Source organism: Gorilla gorilla, chromosome 8 (assembly GCF_029281585.2).
Source record: "Gorilla gorilla gorilla isolate KB3781 chromosome 8, NHGRI_mGorGor1-v2.1_pri, whole genome shotgun sequence".
In the NCBI taxonomy this organism is placed as follows: Eukaryota; Metazoa; Chordata; class Mammalia; order Primates; family Hominidae; genus Gorilla; species Gorilla gorilla.
Genome location: NC_073232.2, coordinates 20,900,666 through 20,906,801, shown reverse-complemented (window position 1 = coordinate 20,906,801; position 6,136 = coordinate 20,900,666).

The following is a 6,136-nucleotide window of genomic DNA, read 5'->3' as shown; positions in this document are numbered from 1 at the left end:
ACCGGCACTGAAAGTAGTTATTCCTAGAGAAATTTACAAAAGATAATCGAAATGATAGCAAGGTTACTAGACAAAGTGTGGGGCCTCCCAAGGCAAGGAGACCTCAGTTCCTTGACAGCCGGCACACCCAATAAAACGGAGACAAAAATGTCAGCAGTGCCACTGAGGAATATTGGCAGAATTGTGATAATTTGTGACGGGGCAGGAGGGGGCCAACAGTTTGTAGGGTACCTGTGTCACGATGGAGCTGGAGCTGTAAATGTGTAAGGTGAAATACCACCTGGTCCCTGCTGCCCCCTGAGCTGGGGTCGGGGTGGAGGCAGAGGCAGGCCTGGGCAGCACAGTGCTGCCCAGATACTGGGTCGGAGCCAGGCCCCTGGACTCTCCACGGAAGCCTCCTTGCCTTTCTAGCAACAACCACGGCTTCAAAGGCCTGCCAAGGAGCTGATCGGGGAACCCCGGGAGCTTGTGTAGCCGTGTTGTGCGTGGCAGTCCTGCACATCAGGGCGCTGGAAACTCCTACAGGCAATTCCAGGTTCTAGAACCAGCTCCTAAGTGGGGGAAGGGAGACAGAGGCCACCAAAGGACCTGCCTGGAGCTGGGTCCCCAAGGCCGAGGTCACAGGCACCAGATATCAAGGACCTTCCCCACCCACTGCCTTGGGGGCCCTTCTCAGGCCCAGACTCACCCCCCACCTCCCTTTCCTCTTGGAAACTGCCCTTTGCCCCCGCTCCCTCTTCCTGCCAAGCCTGCCCTCAAATGGCACAGCCTTCAGCTGCCTTTTCTTGTCACCCCTCTAAGTGGCCCCATCCCTATTACTATGCCCCTGAAGCCTACCTAAAGATCAGGAGGAGCTATGGGGAGAAGGGGGCCAGTTTCGTTCAGGAAGTGACTCCGTGGGTGGCAAGGAAAGAAGGGAAGCAAGAGGGCAGGACACACTGGAGGGTGTAGCCCGGCCGCCAGGGCAGGGCACCCGCAGCAGCCCCCAGAGGACCCGAGGAGAGAAGTTAAGCCTCCCTGTTCCATGTGTAAGCTGCTGGGACGGCCCCACCTGTCAGGTGGCCGTAGGGAGAAAGGAGCCACCATCTAGCACTGCTCAGTTTCGGCATATGGAAGGGACGCAAAGATTGGCTGAATGCATGAATAAACGAATGAGACTGTCATATCTGGCATCTCCCCACTGCCACCAACTGTTTTACATGATAGATGTTTTTAAATTCAGTTCCTGTGGCTTTTAAGATTGGACGGAAGGGCTAGGCGCAGTGGCTCACGCCTGTAATTCCAGCACTTCGGGAGGCCGAGGCAGGTGGATCACCTGAGGTCAGGAGTTCGAGACAAGCCTGGCCAACATGGCGAAACCCTGTTTCTAGTAAAAATACAAAAATTAGCCGCATGGTGGAGGGCGCCTGTAGTTTCAGCTACTACGGAGGCTGAGGCAGAATTGCTTGAACCCGGGAGGCAGAGGTTGCAGTGAGGTGAGATGGCGCCACTGCGCTCCAGCCTGCATGACAGAGAGAAACTCCATCTCAAAAAAAAAAAAAAAACACACACACACACACACACAAACAAAGACTGGGCTGAAGAATGAAGAGCCTCGCAGAAAGCTTCGCAGTCACATGGGTGATGAATTAGGGAAGTCACGGCCACGTGAGCCCCTCAGTCCTGAGTTGGGAAGGCGGGCGCAGGAGATGGGGCACCTCAGCTGCTCCGATATCTGGGCATGGCCAGGCCTTCTTAAGCCTTCTTACTCTTTGAAAACCATCTTCCCAAGCAGAGATTATTTTCCCCAAATTCAATACACCAGACACCAAGTGAATAGCCAGGTAAAAGGGATACAGTCTGTCTGATTTCAAGGACCAGGAAACTTGTACAGTCCGAGAACCAGTTGGAAACTGAAGGTGGCCAGGTGGCATTGCCGGCACCGTAACCTGTCAGGGACATGGGTTGTATGAGGACTTGGGCCATTGCATAAGGGCCACAGAGGGCCAGGGTGTCTTCAGGAACAAGGGCAGGTCCCTTGCTGCCATCCTCACACTCACAGGCAGTTCATGGGGTGAAAGGCAACGTGCCAGCCCCGCAGTCAAAGGAGACTGGGCCTGAATGGGAGCTGTCCCTTAGTCATGCGCGCAGGCTGTGCAGGCCCGGCACGCAGCTCCCTTGTTCATTCAGCCCCACCCCTGAAAGGCATTTCCAGAATTTAGGTCACTACTGTTGGCAGCGTTGCTTCATACACAAACACTCTGAGGTTAAAGTTTATGAAGGGTGACCTGTTTATCAACCACTGAGTTCCAGCAGCCTCCGCTGGCAAATGTGAATTCTGATCTTGGGCGAGAGTGGGCTGGTCACAGCTCTGACTGCAGTAGGGGATATGGGGGTGGGGGTCGCATGCTGGCCTGGGGTTCCTGCTGTCTACCCAGCCTGCAGCAGAGAGGCCTGGGGCTTTGAGCATGCCTAGAGCGGGTTGTACTTCCAGATGCTCCCGAACCTCAAAAGCAAGGGTCAGTGGGGAACAGGGCGACCAGGGCTTTAAAGCAGCCTCAGGAGCGAGGAAAACCTGCCTGAAACCCAAGCAGTGAAGCAAGAGGGGACCCAGCCCGACCCCGCCTTGCTCCAGATCCTCCTGTGCCCAGGGCAGAGAGGTCTGGCTGTGGACCCCGCACTCAGATCTGGGGATTGCAGTGGGATCCAGGCAATGCTGGGGCGCTGTGACCCTGCTGCACTCTGCAGGGTGATTGGGGTGCTTCTCCCCTAGGCTGGAGTTTGCTGTTTTGAGGCTGTTTAGGTCATTACTGGGAGTCACCATGAGGCCGCTTCTTAGCTGGTTGTTGCATAGGAAGCTCCTACAGTCTACATAAAAAGCAAGCCTGGAGGACACCCTTTTGGGCTCCTGGGGGTTGGCTCCCCGTCTCCCCCCAGGACAATACGCAGGAGGAAGCATGAAGTCTGCTTCGCTGAGTGATGGGCATCTCATAAGTCTTGTGGATTTGGAATGCAGAGGGCTGAGTTCTGCTATCTTGTTTGGAAGAGGCCTTTCAGAAAGCCTTTATCTGTCAAACGCCAGGGCGGACTGTTGCCATGGTGAAAAGCGTGGGGTGGGAGGGCCCCCGGGCTTTTTCTTCTGTGGATGGCTGGATCCCCCCACAAGGCTTTCATGCCGAGAGAAAGTGGTGATTCTGGCGGTGAGGGAGAAGCTCCAGAGGCCTGGGGGAGTAGGCCACGTGGAGCTGGGTTCCCAGCCACGCCTCCGCTTCAAATTCAATGACAGAGCACGTGATTTCCCAGGAAAAGGAGGCTTGCAGCTCTGTCTTCTTTCCTCAGCTATTTGAAAGCAGGGCTTGTCCAACTAGCAGATTAGAAAAGGAGATGGAACTTGTTCCCCCTACTTAAAAGCAGGGGAGAGAAAAGCCTTGTGAAGAGAAGACACAAAACCTGTTTGGTGACTTGTCGTTTCAATGAAAACACAAACCTCTCCAGGTGAGCACTCCCAACTCCTCCCCTTCCTCCTCCCCCTCCTCCTCCCCCCAGCAGCCCTGGTGGGGACCACGGGCAAGATGAGAAGAAATAGGAAAACAAGGCGACTGCTCCCTCAGAGTTCACCATTCTTTGATGACAGAAGTTTAAGAACTCAGGGAAGCAGTTTAGGGGAAAACAAGTTTATTAATCTCGCCACGTCACAGCGATAAATACACGCAGAGAAACAGTGCCTTCCTGAGGGGAGTCACCATCGGGAAAACAGCATAGCAGTTAGGAGTTTCTTTTTTTTTTTTTTGGGACGGAGTCTCGCTCTGTCGCCCAGGCTGGAGTGCAGTGGCGCAATCTCGGCTCACTGCAACCTCCGCCTCCCGGGTTCATGCCATTCTCCTGCCTCAGCCTCCCAAGTAGCTGGGACTACAGGCGCCCGCCACCACGCCCGGCTACTTTTTGTATTTTTAGTAGAGATGGGGTTTCACTATGTTGGCCAGGCTGATCTCGATCTCCTGACCTTGTGATCCGCCCACTTCGGCCTCCCAAATTGCTGGGATTACAGGCGTGAGCCGCGGCGCCTGGCAGGAGTTTCTCAATAAAAGTAAATTGTTGTCATATTTTATCTTTCTCTTTCATTCCTCTTTATTAACCATTAAATAACTGATTTCCTTAGATTACCTATTGTATATTAAAAAAAACTCCACCAAATCCTCTGACAAGTCAGAATCCTCACAGCCAGAGGTGTGGAAATTTAAGGAGAATCCATTTCTTTTTTCTTTTTTCGAGACAAGGTCTCGCTCTGTTGCCCAGGTTGCAGTGCAGTGGCAAGATCTCGGCTAACTGCAACCTTGACCTCCCAGACTGAAGCGATACTGCCACCTCTGCCTCCTAGTAACTGGGACTATAGGTGCATGCCACCAGGCTGGGCTATTTTTTTTTTTTTTGTAGAGATAGGGACTCACTATATTGCCCAGGCTGGTCTCGAACCCCTGGGCTCAATCGATTCCCCCCACCTCGGCCTCCCAAATTTCTGGCATGAGCCACCTGCCAAGAGAATGTATTTCCGATTTTGTGTTTTTTAATAAAACAGTCAATCCTAAGGTTTCCATAAGGCCTTGCTCATCACCTCTGCTTAGCTCTTTACAGCTGGTTTCAAATGGGCATCCTACAGTGGAACTCTGCACCAGGAATTTTGAGTGAGGAATCCTAGAGTCAGAAGACAGCTTGTATAGCCCAGGAGGGGCTGAAGAGCAGGCAGGCAGTGTAGGCTGCGAGCCCCATGCCTGGGGCCGCCCTCAGATGCCTGTGAGTTTGGCCAATAATTCATGAAGCCGAGGGCTGTATCATTAAACACCATGGAGAAGTTGTCCCCCGAATTCTTGATGAAAGCATCCCAGGATCTGTGTCTCTGTCTTTCCTGTCCCTTCTCTCCTCAGCCAGCCTTACAGGAGAATGCGGGCAGGGGAGAAGCAAAGATCAACATTTCTGCCAGTCACACGAAGTTGGGTATGCATGCTAGGAACCAAGTATCAGAAAGGGGAGGAGGAGGAGAGGACTGCGGCTGATGCTGTGATCCTGTGTTTGGTGTTGCCATCTGCCCATGGGACTCTGGTTTGGCCATTTGCACACACCTTTTGAAAAGGAAAGGATATGGCTGGGGCAGTGGCTTACGCCTGTAATCCCAGTACTTTGGGAGGCCAAGGCGGGGGGGGATCACATGAGGTCAGGAGTTCGAGACCAGCCTGGCCAACATAGTGAAACCCCATCTCTACTAAAAATACAAAAATTAGCCCGGCATGGTGGCACGTTCCTATTATCCCAGCTACTCGGGAGGCCGGAGGTTGCAGTGAGCCGAGATCATGCCACTGCATTCCAGCCTGGGCGAAGGTGATTCTCTCACCCAGTTCTTGGGAAGAGGGAGACAAGACCATCTCAAAAAAAAAGGGTAATTTTTTTTTTTTTCTGATTTAAGCATTAAGATAAAGAGTTTTGTAAAAGTGGAGAATGATTTCAAGCATAACTTGGGGAAAAAAGTGGGGCATTTAACACTTCATCTTTCCTTTCCATTACGGTTTTGCTTTGAGATATGCATGGTCCTTCAAATTACCATGAACCAGATGACCTTTAAGAAATCACATCACGTAATTATGGCAAGGAAACTAATGCCTCTCCACAAACTGGGTTTGCTAACATAAGTACACTTAAAGGTTAGTTTAGCAGCAGCTATAATTTGAACTTTGTACAAAACATATGGCTATAATTAGTAGGGTTTTAGACACAAGAAATGACCAGAGTGACAGTCAGTGTAACTATGAATAAAGAGAAGAAATTATGAATAAATAGAAGGAAAGGGTATAACTATTTAAAAGAAAGTAACTGAGAATATAGCATGCAATGCAAAAACAAGCTTAAGAAAAAACTTAAATTTATTTTTCAAAAATGTGATTATGGCAACAAATAAACTAATATGCAGTCCAGTTCACCCTACTCACAGTGAAATCATAGGGTCAGTGAAAAAGACGCAGTCCTCATGTATAAAGAATATTTAAAATGTTGGTTGTATCAAGACCTTCTATTATTGAACACTGTATGGCATCTTGCTTTGTAAAGAGTAAACACAGCCCTTATAAATCCTTTAAACCAATCCAGCATTAACAGGAGTAAAATTTAC